This window comes from Sinocyclocheilus anshuiensis, unplaced genomic scaffold (genome assembly GCF_001515605.1).
Source record: "Sinocyclocheilus anshuiensis isolate Anshui unplaced genomic scaffold, SAMN03320099.WGS_v1.1 scaffold24, whole genome shotgun sequence".
Classification (NCBI taxonomy): Eukaryota; Metazoa; Chordata; class Actinopteri; order Cypriniformes; family Cyprinidae; genus Sinocyclocheilus; species Sinocyclocheilus anshuiensis.
In genome coordinates, this window is record NW_015557090.1 from 445258 (window position 1) to 466922 (window position 21665).

At 36.4% G+C, this 21665-nt stretch overlaps 1 pseudogene; it reads left to right on the forward strand.

Moving 5' to 3' along the window:
• LOC107677084 (Down syndrome cell adhesion molecule homolog) overlaps nt 1-21665 on the forward strand; it is a 124870-nt pseudogene that overhangs the window by 78372 nt on the left and 24833 nt on the right.

Below are 21665 nucleotides of genomic sequence, written 5' to 3' on the forward strand. Positions count from 1 at the left end.
TTCAGGGCTGTAGAGGTCCTCTCTAGGTGCTGATCCACCATCTGGGCTGGATACATACTGGATCCGGGTGACTGCAGTGACCATCTGATCTGGATACAGACTGGATCTGGTGGCTACGGTGACCTCGGAATAAGAAAGTAACAGACTAATATTAGCGTAGATGCCATTCTTCTAATGATGTAGCAAGTACATCGGGTGTTATGGGAAGTGTTCCCGGTTTCGGTTGTCCTAATTAATATAGCCTAAAAATCCTTTAACGGATTTGAATATTAGAAATGTGTTAGTGTGTTATGTGTAAGCCAGGTTAAAGAGATGGGTCTTTAATCTAGATTTAAACTGACAGAGTGTGTCTGCCTCCCGAACAGTGTTAGGTAGATTATTCCAGAGTTTGGGCACTAAAAAGGAGAAGGATCTGCCGCCCGCAGTTAGGTATTATCAAATTGCCAGAGTTTTGAGAACGCAGTGGACGTGGAGGACTATAATGCAATAAGAGCTTGTTCAAATACTGAGGTGTTGAACCATTCAGGGCTTTATAAGTAACAATCAAGATTTTAAAATCTATACGATGTTTAATAGGGAGCCAGTGTTGACAGCACCGGGCTAATATGGTCATACTTCCTGGTTCTAGTAAGAATTCTAGCTGCTGCAACAAAAAATTGTGTAAGTGTAACATCTGCAGGCTGTAATTTAAAGTGATCCCTTGTTACCCTCTTGTTACATGTAGTTGCTGTGTAAGTGTAACATCTGCGGGGTGTAATTTAATGTGACCCCTTACCCTCTTGTTACGTGTAGTTACTTTGTAAGTGTAACATCTGCGGGCTGTAATTTAAAGTGATCCCTTGTTACCTTCTTGTTACGTGTAGTTGCAGTGTAAGTGTAACATCCACGGGCTGTAATTTAAAGTGATCCCTTGTTACCCTCTTGTTATATGTAGTCATTGTGTAAGTGTAACATCTGCGGGCTGTAATTTAACGTGATCCCTTGTTACCCTCTTGTTACGTCTAGTTACTGTGTAAGTGTAACATTAAACAATTTTAGTTATGCTACAATAGATTTGTTTCAAAGTTATTAGATTTGTTTCAAAGTTATTAACAATGAACTGTATTACATAGTTAAATGCAAGGTCTAAAGACCTTAAGTTAACAAAGAAATATTTTTTTTTATTTAACAAAATATTTCCTTTTCCAAGAACAGAATGCAGAAAAAACTAATTTTCAACCACTTATACAAAATAAAAATCAAAACAGTAAAAATACACACACACACAAAAAAAATCATGTTCTACATTTATTTTTAATAGGCATATTGTCAATTTTTCTTTTCAGCAGTGGGCAGAAGTCAACGAATTTCTGGAGATTTCTTGCAAAGTTGTCCCTGCAGAGTAACTCTGATGCAGTTTTCACCTGTGATCACAATTAGAGAAAAATACATTGCAAAAAAACTGTTAATACATGTCAAGTTTGCATGATGTAAAGAAGTGTTGCACAAAGCTTATATTTAACCAAATATAAAAAATAAGGGCTTCTGTGAGGACTCCGTGTAACAGCAATGTTTCAAGGCAAATCTGTAAGAGTTGCCAACACTGTGATATGGTAAACAAGCAATAAATAATAAAATAACAAAGGACTACAAAACTTACATGGGTAACTGGAAAATAACAAACAAGAACTTAATAGTAAAACAAAATAGAGAATATGCAACAGTCAGTAGGTGACAGTCAGCTCCACTCTGATGGGCTCCAACTCACCTTAATCCCTGGCTATACCCTGTACCTTAGGAAAATTAAACATGTTTATACCATAGTTAAAAAAAAAAGTAACATTGTTACTATAGTTAAAGCATGGGCCCTACCCACGAACATTACAGTAAATGTATTTTTAAAAAGTCTCTATGTACAGAAAACCCTCTAAATTTTAACACATGGTGTTGTTTTATTGTATTTGTTCATAATATTATGACGAACACAAATGAAAAAAACAAATCCTGACAAGTTATGCCGAGTTCACACTGCACGATTTTAGCCCGATTTTTCACTTGCCGACAGGTTTTGCGAAATTGCCGACAAATGCCCGACATCGGAGGCAAATCGGTGCTCGTTCACGTGAGTGACAATAACTGGAAAATAACAAACAAGAACTTAATAGTAAAACAAAATAGAGAATATGCAACAGTCAGTAGGTGACAGTCAGCTCCACTCTGATGGGCTCCAACTCACCTTAATCCCTGGCTATACCCTGTACCTTAGGAAAATTAAACATGTTTATACCATAGTTAAAAAAAAAAGTAACATTGTTACTATAGTTAAAGCATGGGTACCACAAAACAGCCATGATTGTGCTACAAAAACTTTGTTTAAAACCTCTTCAGCGCTGTTGCATATTTTGCATTTTTACAGAATTGGCATACCTGAATTTAAAAGACTGCCCTACCCACGAACATTACAGTAAATGTATTTTTAAAAAGTCTCTATGTACAGAAAACCCTCTAAATTTTAACACATGGTGTTGTTTTATTGTATTTGTTCATAATATTATGACGAACACAAATGAAAAAAACAAATCCTGACAAGTTATGCCGAGTTCACACTGCACGATTTTAGCCCGATTTTTCACTTGCCGACAGGTTTTGCGAAATTGCCGACAAATGCCCGAAATCGGAGGCAAATCGGTGCTCATTCACGCGATTCACAATCACGCTGTGTGAAATTAGTTCTGACTGAAAAACACATCGGTGATGACCTACAGCCAATGAGAGACCAAGATACAGGGCAGCGGGAAGTTCGGGGAGGAGTTATATGAAACGTAGTTTGCGGACCAGTGTTGCCAAATCCGCGATTGCCGCCGGTTCTTTCATTATGTGCGTGGTTAGTTTTTTGTCTTTGTTGTTCGGTTAAAAACTCCATCTCATTTTCTCCTCCAACTTTAAAATCGTCCAACATCGTTGTTTTACCTTTTTAGCAAAGGGCATTTGACGTTCTTTGCATGTTGGCTTTGTTAAGACTGAGTCGGTACTACGTCACGCTTGACCTTTCCAAGATCACGGAATGAAGACATGCAGGCGCATCGCAAAGCTAATGCTTGCCCAGAATTTGTGGTTAAAAAGTGTATAGCTATATATATATATTTTTTTAAGAAAATGACAGATCGTTTTGCTAGATAAGACCCTTATTCCTCGGCTGTGATCGTGTAGAGCCCTTTGAAGCTTCACTGAAACTAAGTTTTTAATCTTCAATCTCCTGGCCACCATAAAAGTCCACTGTATGAAGAAAAATCCTGGAATGCTTTCCTCAAAAAACGTAATTTCTTTGTGACTGAAGAAAGAAAGACACAAACATCTTGGATGACATAGGGGTAACTTGTCAGGATTTTTTTTTCATTTGTGTTTGTCATAATATTATGAACAAATATAATGGTCCCACTTTATATTAAGTGGCCTTAACTACTATGTACTTACATTTAAATTAATAATTTAATACAATGCACTTATTGTGTACATACATGTTTTTACATTGTACTTATATTTAAAAAAAATACCTGCATGTAATTACATCTATAATTAATTTCTGTAATTACATTTATAATAACACTGTTGACCATCCCTTACACCTTAACCCACCCTTAAACCTACCCAAACCACCAAACCTGTCCATAACCTTGCCCATATCCCACCTCAATAGAAGCAAAAATGTTTTGCAATACAATATGAACACAATAAGTAAATTGTACTTATTTTTTGATTTAAGCACATAGTAGTTAAGGCCACTTAATATAAAGTGGGACCAATACAATAAAACAACACCCTGTGTTATAATTTAGAGGGTTTTCTGTACATAGAGACTTTTTTTATATATAAATTTACTCTAATGTTCGTGGGTAGGGCAGTCTTTTAAATTCAGGTATGCCAATTCTGTAAAAATGCAAAATATGCAACAGGGCTGAAGAGGTTTTAAACACAGTTTTTTTAGCACAATCGTGGCTGTTTTGTGGTACCCATGCTTTAACTATAGTAACAATGTTTCTTTTTTTTTAAACTATGGTATAAACAGGTTTAATTTTCGTAAGGTACAGGGTATACCCAGGGGTTAAGGTGAGTTGGATCACAGACAAGACAAAGAATATTCCTAGGGCGAGCGTGGGTCTTCGATCGGCGAGCAGTATCCAGAGGACTTGACAAGAGGGGTAATCCATTAGCACGAGCAATAGTCGAGGCGAGGTGCAAACACAGTCCGAAACAGCAAGACAAAGGGTTAATCCAAGAAACACGGGCAGAAGGTCAGGAAACAGACAACAAGGCAATACGAAGTGGCTAGACTAAGACTAGAACTAGAACTGGGAACTAGGAATGGCTCTGTAATGCAGCTATCGCTAGAAGAGTGATATGCGCTAAACAATACTCGGCGTTGAATGGTGGTGTGAGACTGATTTATGTAGTGTGTGTTATTGGTAGCAGCTGTGTGTGATTGGTTTCAGGTGAGCTTGTGATTAGTGCAATGGAGCATGGGAAATGTAGTCCAGGGTGATGTGTAACAGTCTGTGTAGTGTGAGAGTCCATTTGGAGAGCGGGTGACCTCTGGTGGTGAGTGAACGGAAGTTTATAGACCGGATTTGTGACAGGATCACTTTAAATTACAGCCCACAGATGTTACACTTACAAAGTAACTACACGTAACAAGAGGGTAACAAGGGATCACTTTAAATTACAGCCCGCGGATTTTACACTTACACAGTAACTACACATAACAAGAGGGTAACAAGGGATCACTTTAAATTACAGCCCGCGGATTTTACACTTACACAGTAACTACACATAACAAGAGGGTAACAAGGGATCACTTTAAATTACAGCCCGCGGATTTTACACTTACACAGTAACTACACATAACAAGAGGGTAACAAGGGATCACTTTAAATTACAGCCCGCGGATTTTACACTTACACAGTAACTACACATAACAAGAGGGTAACAAGGGATCACTTTAAATTACAGCCCGCGGATTTTACACTTACACAGTAACTACACATAACAAGAGGGTAACAAGGGATCACTTTAAATTACAGCCCGCAGATGTTACACTTACACAATAACTACATATAACAAGGGTGTATGTTTGCATAGTAGTTAAGAAAAATGTAGTACATTTTATTCTACTTGACTCGAACCACATACGGAAGCTCAAGTGCACCAACAACACTACAGCTATCAAAAATCATCAATTATACAGTAGATATACATGTGTTGTGTATTATGATGTCATATTTATATGTTATATACTGGGAGCAGCTGGAAACAGGTAATCTAGTATCCTCGTGTACTATGTACTATCCTCGACGGTACAATGCTGCTGACGGACTCGCTGCTGAGATGACCATATGCAATGCTCTTTCATCAGGTAAATTTTATGGAAATTTCTAAACCAAATCATAGCAGAAACTCATTTCATAATTTCCCCATACTTTATAATCTCCATGATCCCACATAAAGAAACACTAGTAAATACTATAACATATATCCTTAAGTAAACTGTGGTAAAATTTTATAAAGACTATGGTGGTTTTTAACTTTAATTACTAAATTATAGCCTACTATAGTATACTACAGTTTACTATTTGTATCAGCCATGTAAGATATGTTGTAATAATACAATAAGTACCCAGTACGTAGTGTAAAAATATACTGCATCATATATTTTGTGTTATTACAATAAGGCAACTCCTAAATCATAATATTGTTGCCTAACACAGTAGCAAAAGATGCATACCAAATAATCTTAGAATAGTTACACCTTACCTATGAAATACTAACAGTATAAATACTTTTAATTTTCCAAGACATTGCACATTGTTTCTGTTTACCTACACGTATGTACAGCTGTAAGTTATGCTTACGCGGGAAATTTCGATCTGTGTGTCATAAATACCACGTAATTTCAGAATAGGTGCCCTTTAGTTATAAAATACTTACAGCATAAATGCTTTATAATTTCGCAGGTTATTACCCCCTTATTCCCCAAACGTTGCATATTGTTCCCTTATACCTACAAGTAGGTACTGTGGAGGTACTCTATAGTTACAAATATGTACGCTGTAAATTCTGTTTAATTACGTGATACATTGCGGGCTGTAATCTAAAGTGTTACCGTAGTTTCTTAATCTTTTTTTTTTTCTGTGTGTTTTGTATAAGGTTTCATTCACCTAGGAGCTACATGTATCTTGAAAGATTTCTCATTGACTGTACATTTGCATTTTACATTTCAAATGTACAGTACTGTGCAAATGTCTTAGGCTATTAATATTTTCACCTCAAAAAAAAAAAAAATGTACCTCTATTTTTTCCTGTAGTTTGTCAGTAGGAAATATCAGTTGACGTTTCCAAACTTTTTTTTTGCCAATTAATTGTAATAATCCAGTGATATTTTTGCATGCACAAGGAGTCTGACAACAAGACACTTGAAGAAATCTCACTGGATTATGGTAAAAAAGTTTGGAAATGTAAACTGATATTTCGAACTGAAACACTACAGCAAAAGATAGAAATAACTGGCTTAACTTTCATGTATGGGGATATCACTAAATCCAATAAAACTCAAACCTTCTACTATAATTTCTACTCAATCCATAGTGCTGTATGTAAACATTTACAAAAATAAGACAAGTCAAATCTGTCTTCCACTTCTCTAGACGGGACGCCAAAGATTCTCTCTGCCTTCAGTGAGAAGGTGGTGAGCCCGAATGAGCCCATCTCACTGGTGTGTCACGTGAAAGGAACCCCCCTCCCCTCCGTCACCTGGACCTTGGACGAGGACCCCGTCATCAAAGACAGCAACCACCGCATGGACCGCATCATCACCACAGAAGGTCACGTGCTCAGCTATCTGAATGTGTCTCACACACAGGTCACCGATGGGGGCGTCTATCGCTGCACCTGCAACAACTCGGCTGGATCGGTCTCCTACCAGGCTCGAATAAACGTAAGAGGTGCTTGTCAGATCAGCTCCTCAAAAACACCCACACCACATGACAAGCACACACAACAATTTCATGTTTGTTCAGAGATAGTCTTGTTTCTATTTGGAAATTTTAGTTAGAAGGAGAATTGTATTGTTTTAGGTTGTCAGTGCACTGCAGCCTCCTAAAAGTTACAGTATGTTCTCATTGACTGCAACTTGCAGCAACAAAGCAACTTGAAGTGATTTATTCTCAATGAAATTTGGCACTTGGAAGAAGCGTGAGCAGTGACCATTGATGGCGCAACAAAGAACAGAGTTTAACTTCATGCAAATGAGAACCAATGGGAGTGAAGGCAGTAGAGCTCTTGTGATTTGCCTCCTGATAGAGTTAGACTGCAGTCAAGTAGGAATGCATAGTATAGAACAGGGGTGTCCAATCCTGCTCCTGGATGGCCAATGTCCTACAGAGTTTAGCTTTAAACAACTCCAAAACACACTTGCCCGGATGTTTCTATTGAGATAGCATTAGAGATTGCATTAGTGGCTGCCCATTGACTTTGGTCTCGAAGGTATTTTTCCATTCCTTTTCCTTTAGGGACTTTTAAAAAGTCTTTGTTAAAGCATTGAAGCAAAAAGTATTTGAAAATGTTTTGACAAACTTGACAAAAAGACTGTACAATGGTACAAGACTGTGTACTTAATGGCTTTTATGAGGGAAATAATTAAAATCCGATAAAGCATTGCAAATAACATAATAAAAAAAAAATTAAAAAAAACGGAGAGAAAAAAAAATATTTTATTTTAAAATTTGATTGTATCTAGAAAAACAATACTGTTTATTTTAAGTGAATAAAGCATTGCAAATAACATAATACAAATTAAAAAAAACGGAGAGAAAAAAAAATATTTTATTTTAAAATTTGATTGTATCTAGAAAAACAATACTGTTTATTTTAAGTGGATTGTAAAATAAGCATATATATAGAAATATTTACATATTATGACAGCATGGTGAGACCAAATCGATTACGTCATTTGCAGTACTTCATGGAAGTGGGCTTTCCCTGAAAGCTCTATTGGTGCAATTTTGCTCACCACGGCTCTCTGATTGGTGGAATTTTCTGTACAGTATCATGGGCGGTTTTCACCACAAATTTAGCTGTCAAACATGATTATTTTAAAGAATAAACTGTAATAGTGTAAACAGTTGGCTTTAGCAAAGACATATACCATAAGTTAACAACTATTTACCTAAGAAGAAAATTAATAGAGCTTTTACTTCCGGAATCTGACTGTTGCACTCTGTTGGCCAACAGTATGGTGACATTCAGCCATTTATTTCCTATCAGTGCAAACCAAGGGGTCAAGGTTTGGCTGGTTAATATCGGCCATTTAACCCCTGCGGATAGATGCTTTAACTATAGTATATCAAAAAGCATATTTCCCCTTTGATGTTCATTTAAAAGTAGCAGTGCACTCTACTCTGAAGTTTAAGTTTATTTTTATGGAGTGTCTAAAACACAAATAGTCTGTCTTGTTTGCAAAGGCTATGTATACTAACTTGGTCCACCATTGTTAGCTTAGGCCAGACAAAATGACAGATGATTTTTGGTTTTGATGTGACCAACGCAACCGACTGATTTATAATTATTTGTACTTAGTGTAAATAACATCAAATTCTATTTGCACTTAGTGCAAATAGCCTCAGCCTAATTTGGAAAAGAATGGGAATGAATGGTAATTAGATGAATGGGAATGTTAACGGAAAGCTGTTTTCAGGTATGACAGACTTCCTTGGTGTGAACACACCATTTAGTTGTTTGTTGGAAGTAAGTGTTCATACTCGATTTTGTACTGTCTACAGTCAAGTTATACTGCCTTCCCTCTCATTGGTTGTTGATACGTTGTGCTCATTTACATAAAGTTCTCTGACTACTCTGTCTACCCTTAAAGGTCCACAAATCAAAATTCTCTCATCACTTACTCACCCTCATGTCATCCCTGATGCATATGGCTTTCTTCAGATGAACACAAACAGAGATTAAATAAACAAACAAATAATTAAATATTCCATCACTGAGTTTGTATAATGCAAGTGGATAGGCCCCTTAAAGTTGACGCTTCAAAAACCATCCACATGACGGTAATCCATGCGACCCTATGATGAATCTGTTTCTTCTTAAGAGCTGTGTGTGAGGAAAATGTGAAACTTTTTAAACTATAAACCAGTGCTTCCGGCCAATTGTCATATACGTGAGCACATTTTTGAAGCATGATGTAAGCGTATTGTTAAACTTGAGCAAGAAGTGATGCAGAACCACAGAGGACCATCACTTCTAACACAAGATTCACAACTTACTTATATAAACTGGGTTTAAAATATTATATTTTTCTTACACACATCTATTGTTTGCTTCAGAAGACACTGATTTATCAACTGGGTTGTATGGATTACCATCATGTTTGTTTTGCGTGGTTTTTGAAATGGATTGTTTTTTCCCTCAAATTCTTAGTTTGTGTTCATTTGAAAGTCATATACATTTGGGACGGCATGAGGGTGAGTAAATGATAAGCAAAGTTTTATTTTTGGATAGAGTGTCCCTGTAAATTAAACCCTCCACAAGGCTTTGAAGTTTGGAGTAATTATTATCAGTTATTTAGTTAGTTACTTACATTGAATTTGTTCAGAATATATCTAATAGTTGAAAACTAAATTATTGACACAAACTACATAAGCCTTTCAGCTGATTTTCAGAGGCTCTGTATACTGATAGTTCTTTCTCACAATAGGTCCTGCCAGTATTCGACCAATGAAAAATGTCACTGCCATCGCTGGGAGGGACACGTACATTCACTGTCGCATTATTGGTTACCCGTACTACTCTATTAAGTGGTATAAGGATTCCAATCTGCTCCCGTTTAACCATCGCCAACGTGCCTTTGAGAACAACGGCACACTGAAGCTGTCCAATGTGCAAAACTCAGACGAGGGAGAGTATACATGCTATGTTTTGGTGGATCCAGAGAAACAAATTCACAGGAGCGTCCATGTGACAGTGAAAGGTACTGCTGTCTAAATGGCATTACAGGAATGCTAGATTTTAATATCAGGTCATAGTCAATTATGTTACTATAACTAGTACTATTGCTCATACTTACGATTCACAATTTACACACTTGTCCCACAACATTTGTGCTACATGAAAAGCTATTAAAATTAATCAACTTCAACCTTCAGGCCAGTAGGCAACCATCTAACTACTAAAACATCACAATTGCAACCATATATTAATGCATTAATAACCTTTCAGAATACCTTATCAACAATACCTACTACTCCGTAGCATCATGGAAACTAATTTTACATGGAAATGTATACCATTTTCTTAAGAAAATGTACAAAAAAAAAAAATGCTGTAATAATTACCTAAAATGAATATAAAGTTCTGTCATGAAACTCTAGATGGCACAGGCCAGTTTTACAGTAACTCAATCTAACATAATCACATCATTATTCACATGTAGCAGCTGATTGGTTTCTTTTCACATCAGCAGCCAATGAGCTTGCTGCTCAGCATTCAAATACTTTGCAAGTGCTTGCTGTAGCAGTTGCAACACACTTCTGAGACCTTCCACCTTCCCCAGCTCCACCTGTATAGATCTGCTATGGGGTAATTTCACGCATGTTATATGTGCAGCAGCAGCAGCAGTATTTCTTGCATGCTCACAGCAGCATGTCAGTGTATGTATTGGCAGTAGAAAGTCTCCGGAAGTATTCCGCCAAAACCAGTCACATTAACATTGCCATGTATATTACGATGCTAAACTCTCCGAGAGTTGTTATGACAGAACTATGAATCAAAACAAATTAACTATGAATGAAGGATAAAATAAATAATTAAAATGTCCTTTGAAAAATTACAAGAGAATAAGAGCTTTCATAAAATTCTGATTTCCATAATTAGGCATTGGATGCATAATGTGTTTATGCAATGTCAAATTCATCCTAGAGAGCATTTGATTGGGCAAAAATTTGCATAGTGCTCTAGGATGATTTGCTGGGAGAGAAAAACTGCAAATTTCACCTTAAAGCTTATAAAGAGATGCTAAATAATCGATTTGAAGTTTTTCACCATTTTAAGTTAGTTTAATAGTTTAATGATCATTTTAAATGCTTACAGGCATTGCCCATAGTTACGGTAATTAAACATGACAAACTTTACCGCAAAGCTGTCAGGATTATGGACCCTTATTTGGTCATGTTCCTGTTCTCGTTGTCTCATTATTAGTTGATTCTGCGCACCTGTCTGTCCCTCGTTAAGTTTAGTATAAATGTATAATCTGCCTCATGTTTCCTTGTCGGGTCTTGAACATCTTCCTTGTGCTCTCCCTTGTGTCCCTTGTGTCTCCATGTTGAATTATTAAAGACTCTCGTTTTGTGAAATCTCTATGTCTCCTCGTTCCTCCCGTAAGCAACGTGTGACAAAAGCACAGTTAGAGCACTAATTAGAATAATCCAGACATTTATGTCGTTAAAGTTAAAATAGACAGTAGTTATAGTGCAAACATTTGATGCCATTTTTGTGTAATAACCAAGCAAGCATCTGTTTTTGTGAGTTCAAAGTCATAAAGACAAAAAAAATCCCTGATGTGATTGAGTGATGAGATCCATTCATGGTTAAAATTCTGAAACGTGCGAAGGGTTTCCCTGGAGTCCATTATCTCCATTTTGTTGTGGATTAAATAAGCACTGAAGTGCTGCTTTATTTCAATGTTATTTTAACTCATTGATTCTCAAACACGACAGGCTGACTAGCACCATGCTTGCGAAGTCCCCGGGGAACGCATTATGCCAAATTTACCGGGAGATGAAAGAGCCCTTTTATAGTCTTCTTTATTTTGTCTTTCTTTGCTCTTGTTTCTCCCTCATTAGTTCACATTATGCCTCCTCCTCTGTGAAATCTCTAGATTCTGAGCTGTAATAACTTGTTATGAAGGCCAACTGGAGCCTTATTATTGCAAATCACAGATAATCGTACATGTGTGATCACATATGTTCTGTCCACCAGCCAATATTGAGTGTGTTCTAAGCCGTTTGTCACGTCCACTTAGAATACACTAACCGCTTATTTTATGTGTAGTATTTCTTCATAAAATGACATTATATGTAAATACATTCAATCAGTGGTTATATCAAGCTTGCTTTGTATATGATATAGGAAAGACTGGGGTCATAACTGTACTGTTGAAGCCATACACTAAATCAAACTTTTGCTGTGCAATAATATGTAAAATAGTATATTATAATTGCATTGTTTGTGATTTTTTTTTCTTTTCTGGTGGTGCATGTCTAAGAGCATCTCTGTTACTACTCCGTCTCTCTCTCAGTGCCCCCTCTGATCCAACACTCCGACTCTCAGAGCGCTTCCATTGGTCAGCGTGTCTTCATCCCCTGCGTGGTCATATCCGGTGACCTGCCAATGTCTATAACCTGGCACAAAGATGGACGACCAATCAATGCCAGCCTGGGTGTCACCATCGACAACATAGACTTTACCAGCTCATTACGCATTTCAAACCTGTCGGAAATTCATAACGGCAGTTACACCTGTATAGCCCGTAATGAGGCTGCTGCTGTTGAGCATAGTATACAGCTCATCGTTAAAGGTTTGAGATCAATTTATGCTATTCTTATATAGTTATTATTTTCATTTTTACCAATAATGTTTTGACTCTAGAACTATTTTCTTGTACATTTTGCAAAAAATGACTTTTCAGTTGTCGTTCTTTAAACTGTCTCTAAACTTACATTTAAATACATAAATACATTTTCAATGCTTTTATATTTGTATATGTTTTGAAAATTAATATTATTTTTATCCTCAGTTCCGCCACATTTTGAGGTACAGCCAAGAGACCAGGATGGCATATATGGGAAATCAGTGATCCTGAATTGTTCGGCAAAGGGAAACCCAATCCCCACTATAGTATGGAACCACTCAAAAGGTATGCTATTATTTGCAAATATGTAATTGTATTATTTATTGTTGTATATTACCAGTGTCTGGACACAAATGTAAAAGACTATAATCAAAATGTAAAATTCTTGCAATTAATTCACCAAAAACTGGTGAATCTTACAAAATGCCTTTTTGCATTTTGATAGGCGGATTTATCTTACAAATATATTTAATTTATTAACACCAACTATGTCCAGCTGTTATTATTTATACACTGTATATGAATTTAGAACAGCTGCTATTTGAGTGATATACAGTATAGCTGTTCTAAGGCTGCCATTACACTATTGGCAGTTTCAATTAACCGAAGGTAGGACCAACTCAGACACATAATTTTAGTCAGGTTTAGGGGTTATCTGGACAGGTGGTCTGGGTACAGGTGTGTGTTTGCATTGAGGCCATGGTCAAAGAAGCTGGATTACTGGATTAGAACATGAGCAGGTGACTCGCTCGACCTTGGTTCTTCCTGAAGGGGACGAAGCGTTTGAAGCCCTCACTACACATTGTAGATGGAAGCTCACAAATGGAAATCCATTTGAAAGAAAAGAGGGCCAGAAGGAGTCTATGAGGTGAGAGAGGCACTGTGGGTAAAGGAGTGTTTTTTCTAGATTGACAATGGCATATTCTCTGAAATCAAATTACTGCATTCAGAAAATAAATTTCAGTTGCTTTCTGAATGAATGGAGTTTCCATTATAATATTCTTTATATTACAACCCCCACACTTCATAACAGGTATAGTATTTCAACATCTAGAAATGTTCAATACAGTATCCACCTTATTTTTAACATAAGAGCGGGTCCTCCCATTTCTAAATGTACAAGGCTTCTGGTGTCATCCACTTTCAGTTATTTTGAGCTATACAAAATATACTATGTGATATTGCAAACTGATATATCTTGTTATATTATTTTAATGTATTATCGCAATTATAAACGTTGATAAGACAAACAAATTGTCTTATCATTTACTGCACTTTGTTACTTTTCTTGTAATTTACCTATAGTGGCTAATAAATCAGAAGTCCCGCACATTCACAGAAAATATCTTATTTCCACGTTGCAAAATAAGGAGGATATCCTGAAAGTCTGTACTTTTTTTTGCCACAAATCTTGGCAGTCAATATTATTTAATTTTGTTGCCCAGATAGGCTGCAGCTTTGGCAGATTAGTTTGCTCATGTAGTATTATGGTTTATTTCATATTAGTGAATCCCACAGTGTCATCTAATCCTAATCTAGACATGACACACCAGATGCAAAACAATTCCCCTCAGAGATCTTTAAATCCAATAAAGAAATCATCAGATGCAAGCACAGCATAACTAGAATTGATATTGATTGTGAAAAAAAAGGGTGTAATGTTATTGAATTATCAGATGTTCGAGATTACAGTAAAGCATATCACAGAAATGTTGCCTCATGAAGCAGTATATTTGTTTTGAAAGAAATACCTTACAGAGTAGCATTTTAAGATATTAAATATTCATTACAATACATTTAATTAAATGAAACATTAAATATTAATTATAATATTCTGCATAAAAAAATAAAATAAATGTACAGCATTTCTAAATATATAGTGTAAATAGATCTTACATTGTTTCTTTTTTCTGTCAAAGGTGCTGGCGTACCTCAGTTCCAGCCCATCGCCTTGAATTCTGGTTCGCGTATCCAGCTCCTGGAGAAGGGCTCTCTGCTCATAAAACACGTCCTGGAGGAAGATGCTGGATTTTAACTGTGCAAGGTCAGCAATGACGTGGGAGCCGATATCAGCAAGAGCATGTACCTCACCGTTAAAAGTAAGACCCTGTCAAGTGGAGCATGTTGATTGTGTGTGTGTGTGTGTGTGTGTACATGTTTTTCTATACTGGTGGGGACTTAAACCTGAATACACACCAACTCATGGGGACTCGTGTCACTGTGGGAACCTAAATTGAGGTCACCATGGGTACAGAAGCTTATAAATAATACAGAATTAGTTTTTTTTTTGAGATTGTAAAAATGCACAAAGTTTTCTGTGAGGGGTAGGTTTAGGTGTAGGGTTGCGTGCATATGAGTGAAATAATGTATGGTGATTGCAATGTAATCTGAGGCTATTAATGCACAGATGTATTGTATCTAAATGTTTTTGTTCTCTTTGTATGGTCTGTGCCCCTCTATCTAAGGAGTGTGTGTATGTGTGTGTGACTAAGTGTGTGTCTGGGCCTGAGGGTCTTCTGCCCTGCTGAATGCTGTGTGTACGGTATTGTGCTCCTTGGTGAACGGTTTATTTTTTGAGCAGGCAAAGACTTAAATCCCCTTCATTAAAGCCACTACACAGCATTTATGCCCACTCTGGCATGAGGACAAGACCAAACCAACAGAGCAGTGCCACCAGTATTTGCATTACATCACTTTCTTTTTTTGTCTAAACATCACCATCACCACCCAATTAGATCAGCAAAAATGAACTACTGAAAAAAATTAAATGAAGACATTAGAAATAATTTTTATGCTGATTTTTCGTTAACATGAAAATTATTTGAGGCATGACCACCTTAAAAGAGTCCATACAACTGTTCCCTTTAAGTCGGTCACTCCGAGTCACGTCGGTGACCGACGAATTGGAATTGGGACGTGACATCTCCGTTCCCTCCTTCAGGGAACGAGGGTTACCATACGTAACCGAGACGTTTTTGTGTTTTGCATCATGTGAGCAGCCCAGGACAAAGCCTTGGGGAGCACCAGAATGTATTTAATTTTATTTGTGGTCTGTCCATTTAAAAACTAGTGTTTTACAGATGCAATGGTCAAAAATTAGTTTAAATTACCCAGAATTTCAAAGGCAGTATCCCTGGTCGTAATGAAAACAACATTCTGATATTCCCCTGATGCATGTTGTGTTCACATTGACTAGTGCTGTTGAATCTGCATTATTTCAATCTTCAATCAAATATATTTCTCTCAGTTTCTCAGTACGTTTTTTCTTGTTTTTTTAGTAAAATGTAGATGATAGATTCTTCTGCTTTTCACTTCTCTGCTTTCAATTTTGTCATTTTTTTTTCATTTTTCATCACATTTTCTATCTATCTATCTATCTATCTATCTATCTATCTATCTATCTATCTATCTATCTATCTATCTGTCTGTCTGTCTGTCTGTCTGTCTGTCTATCTATCTTGTTGTGTATTTAAAAAATAGCCATTAGGCTTGATAGAGATGGGTTTTTTGTTTGTTTTCTTGTTTTCATTTCTATCATCATCTTTTTTCTTGTGTGGGTCTGGTGGCGCTCACTCGCTTTCAGTATCAGATAGAGCACATGCTCAGACTGTGACCAATTGTGCAAGAAAAAGGGGGAATTGCTTCAGCATGGCAGCCTGCTGCACTCCACCAACCACACACACACACTCGCACAACCCCTCCCAATCCAGATAATTCACCTCATTCCATTGGCCTGTGCAGAGAAGGCAATGAGTGTGTGTGTTTGTGAGAGAGAAGGGGCTAGATGGCCCACTCAGGCATGGCAATGTGACGAGGTGGCCTAGTTTCCCAGGGTGCCCCTGTGCTGGTAATAAAATGAGGGCTGAAATGGATTATATACACCCAGAGTTGCTGCTGCAGCCTCTGTATTCATGTGGTATGATACGCCATACACACTAATCATATTCCAAATGGCCATCAAAGTGGAAAACACAAATGGATTTATCATAGTTAATTCACACCCAGCCGTAAATGCTGGTCCAAATTGCCAAGAATATTTTAAGGCTCACTTACTGTGTGCACTGAAAGAATTTGAATGTTCTGTGATTACAGTTTTGTCATTTCTACAGTTTTACACACTGCATAAAAATATAAATATTTACCCTTTTTTGGCTCCAAGGTCATTGACTTCTCAGCCACTATAATGAGTCTCTGAATCTCCACCAAACAATCATGTTTCATGCTTTTTAACCCCTGTGCATCTCTAAACTGTGTGTGTGTGTGTGTGTGTGTGTGTGTGTGTGTGTGTGTGTGTGGACAGAGAGAAATATTATTTGCATGCTTGCCTTGATTACTTTGTTTAAATGTGAAGCTGAACATGTGAAGAAGACAGTAGCTGAACAACATTTTTGGCCCAGGTTTTAGTAGACCACATACAAAACTAGGTAAATTTTTTGAGAATAATGGATTTCTGAATAGTAGTAAAGTAACGTTTTGTTTGTCAGTAGGGAACAAGCTTCAAATTTCAACCCTGGTACCTGTTTTTTTTTTTTTTTTTTGAAACAGTAAATGGTTAATGAAAAATTGATATTTGAGGAAATATCAGCATTAAATTCTCTTTCTAAAATGCACATGTATTTCTTTAGTTATTTTTGGTAATTATTTGTTCGTTTGTTTGCACTAGCAGTCTCTTTTATCCAAAGTGTCTTGCGTGTTGTAATGTATTAATGCAGTCAGTGTATACTTTTCATTTGATCAATTAATGCATACGCTAAAAATAGAAATCTACAACCCATGCTAACATCATTCTCTACTGTTTGATGTACAGGAATGCATCACCCACATTACCATCATAACTCCCTCCAAAACTAGTAATTCGCAGCATTACACTAGTGAATTATGTCAATAGGAGGGGAACTCTGTTATAACTAGTAAGTGTAGGCTATGAAATGATAACAGTAAATAATTATTGAAAGGATATTTCTATAAATATCAGCATTAAAGTCTGTATACAAATACCTTGTGTAACTATCAAACTGTCAACCAAACTGTTGCTTTATCACAATGTTTACCATTTTAAAAAATATCTATTTTTGATATGTGAATATCAAACTCTCTTCTGTGCTCCCTGTGGCTTACCCTGGTTTGTTTAATAATAGTTAGGTGCTGTTCTATGGCTGCTGAAATGAATAAAGGGAGATTCTGTTTGATGTGCGGTTATAGCTGCCATCAGCGCTCACCCCGCTCTCTTTATTACAGGAGCCTGTAATATTGCTGGATATTAAAAATATACATCAACTAAGCTGTTATGGGAATACCATTTAGAGCCCCTCTTGCCTGAAGCCCCTCTCATGCTGACTGCAAGACTTTAAATGAGACTATACACACTCTTTTGGATGTGTACTAAGGAGCATTTCTAAGAACTGAGGACTCACCATATTGTGACTATTTTCCCACATTGCATTCAATATCAGTGTCTTCTGAAACATTATGTGAAATGCACTGGTTAAAAAAAAAAAAAAAAAAAGCTGCAACAATCAGATTCCATAAATAAAAGTCATTTTAATTTTCTCCATAGAGAATGTTTTTTTTAGCAATAATGCTAAAACTACACTACCCATAATCTTGAAGAGAAATCCACCAATCAGAAAAGGCACTGTTACCATGGAAACTGAAATTAAGCCCACTCCTATAAAGCACTGCACACTACAGTACATCATTTTAATTTAGCAGTTAACTATAGGCCTCTTCAAATCAAAAATGATAATGATAACAATAAAGATATAGTTTTAAAAATCTTTTTTAATTTAAAAGAATAGGAGAGTCCACACCACAACTATAACGATAACAGCACAAAGGAACAATATAGTTGGAATCACTTAATTTATTTTCTAGCTGATGAATGATCAGACAACCAATCAGAATCCATCCTGCTTTAAAGAGCTAGATCATTTATTTATTCGAAGCGCGTGCTTATAATAAACAGAATGTTATTGTGTGTTGATATGGAAACTAATATAATTATCGTTATTTTATTTATCTTTATAGTTATCACTAATACTATCACTACTATAGTTATTGCTAAAGAGCAATAACATTTAGAGAAGGCGGAGGGATATTTTCATTTTTTTTACTATGCCGTACTTAAAATTCATAGTTGTCATGCAAAATAAATCAACATTCTCTCGTATGGTGTTGCTGCGCAGAGCTTGTGAGTGAATAAAAGATGAGAGTTAAACGTTCACAGGCCTGACTCTGACACTTTCCATCATGTCAACTTCCGCCACTTCACACCGCACTAAACGACTCTCAGAGGCCGGGCATGGGGATGTGTGCACCCCTTTCTCTTTTCCTCTCTGTCTGTCTGTATGTCTGTTCTTGAACAGTTAATGATGTGGGCGGACCATACAAAATCACATATCGCAGTATGAGTTATCACACTCAACATCCCAATATTTTTTTTTGCTGCAAATTCAACCAAAAAATGCCCAACTGGGTGTTTGTGAGAGAACTGCAGGTGGTCTGTGAGTTGATAAAAAGCTAATAATGAAATCAAATGTAAAATTAAAATAAATGTGGCTGCACAATTCATTGAATTAAATATAAAATAGTGATATGGCATATGGTGATTATCAAATTAAACGCTGCAAATTAATTAAATAAGTGTAATGTTGTTCATTTTATAATTTGATTTGAAATAATAATATAATATAATATAATAATTAGGACAATATACATGCAGCTCTGTATATAAATCATGCCAATGTCAATATGTCTTAATGAATAAAACATTAACGTTAAATCTCAGGGGTACAAGTAAATATTTAAAGGGATAGTTCACCCAAAAATGAAAATGTGATGTTTATCTGCTTACCCCCAGGGCATCCAAGATGCAGGTGACTTTGTTTCTTCAGTAGAACACAAACGAAGATTTTTAACTCAAACCGTTGCAGTCTATCAGTCTTATAATGGCAGTCAATGGGTTCATGGCTTTGAGAGTAAAAAAGACATACACAGACAAAACCAAATTAAACCCTGCGGCTCGTGACGATACATTGAGGTCTTAAGACACAAAACGATTGGTCTGTGCAAGAAACTGAACAGTATATAATTTTTTACCTCAGATCCACCGCAATGTCTAACTGTCCTGAGCGCATTCACAACATCCGGCACGTGACGTCAAATAAATACGGTTGGGCAAAAAATTCCATGTTGTCTGATGATATATCAAAATCGTCTTCCATTGTGATGACCTGTACTTCTAAATATCTTTAGATCATCGCAGTGCCAGTGAACACGTCCGCAATCTCTCTGCACTGTGTAAATAATGAGTGACGTATAAGCGCGACAAATCGCTTCCGCACATGCGTCTACTACCATATATATAGATTCCCTATTCGACCGATCCAGATACGTTGATATAAGTAGATGCCTCATTAGTGACTGTTTCTATGGGCCGTGATATGTTCCAAAATGGCGGACGCGTCAACGTATCTGGAGTGGTCGAATAGGGAATCTATACATATCTATGATAGTAGATGCATATGCGGAAGCGATCTGTCGCGCGTATACGTCACTCATTATTTACACAGTGCAGAGAGATTGCGGACGTGAACAGTCATAATTTAGTTTTATATGAACACTATACCCAATCTAAACCTAAGATTTAAAGGGCTAGTTCAACCAAAAATGAAAATACTGTCATCATTTACTTTTTTTTTTTTTTTTTTTTTTTTTCAAAAAAAAAAAAAAAAAAAAAAAAAAAAGGTTTGGTATGGCCTTCGCTAAATGCATGTTTTTTGGAAAATAATAATAAATGTACTTACTGCCAAAAGAAATGTACAGTATCTCATTTGATTATTTGCTATTTTTAATTGGAACCCAATAGACACAAACCAAAATCAAAATACTTAAAAATCAATACAAATATAATTATAAATCAGATCATTCTGATTTCAAATTGTGATTGGTTTGATACAAAATCTTAAATTTACAAATAAACAAAGTTTTTGGATTTTGGAAAAATGTACATCAAGGGAATCATTATGATGCAAAAGGAATAAGGAATATTATAACCATTGCCAAAGTGAAAGCAATACATACTGTACTAAATAAATTGCGATTTTTTTTTATTTATTAATTTTCAACTTTTCATTTAAAAAAAATAGTTTTTTTAATAAACGTGCAAAAAAAGAAGCAAGTTGTCTTCATTTTTGGGGGGGGACATGTCTTGCTCTATGTTTTCACATTTCTATATAACTTCTAACTAACGTAAACAGGTTCTGGTATCAAACAGGTTGATACATACTTACCATCACAAAGTATATGCTGTACGATCATAGGGTCCAAACATGTTGATTTGGAGAGTTTTATTCACATTCCTGCTTCACCTGTGTTAGTATTGCTGAGCGAAACAAGCAGAAGCATCTATATGAATAATCGAAGTGTGCTCATCATTAAATCATAGCCATGCCTGCCAGGAAAGAGAGAGAGAGAGAGACAGATCCCTCACAGTGCTTCAGGGTAACAAGGTTTTCAGGGGTGAGACAGGCTTGAGCATGGTCTCGCTCCTCTTTTCATGTCTGCGCTTGCAGTGTGAACTTCTCACCAGTGAACAGCTCAGTTTGCTTTCAGCACAGTTACTTCAAATGAGGAGATCCGATAACAGTTTGATTGGAAATAAAACTTTTTGAAGAAAGACACCAGTGGTAATGTAAAGCTGCTTTGAAACAATGTGTATTGTGAAAAGCGCATTTGAATTGAATTTGAATTAATGATCAGTTGTTATATCAAGGCCTTATATGACCCAAAATGAATGATGATTTTAGACCAAATTAGTTGTCCACAAGGGTTATCACATGTCTGGGCATTTATTTTAAGAGTGTGTGATCAGATCTACATGTTTGCATTGTATTCCGCTGTGACCATTATTATACATGGACATGTTTTGTTTGTGATGAGCTGGCCATGTAATATAACCTGTGTGCATTGACTTCAGTTTCACAACAACCTCACAATG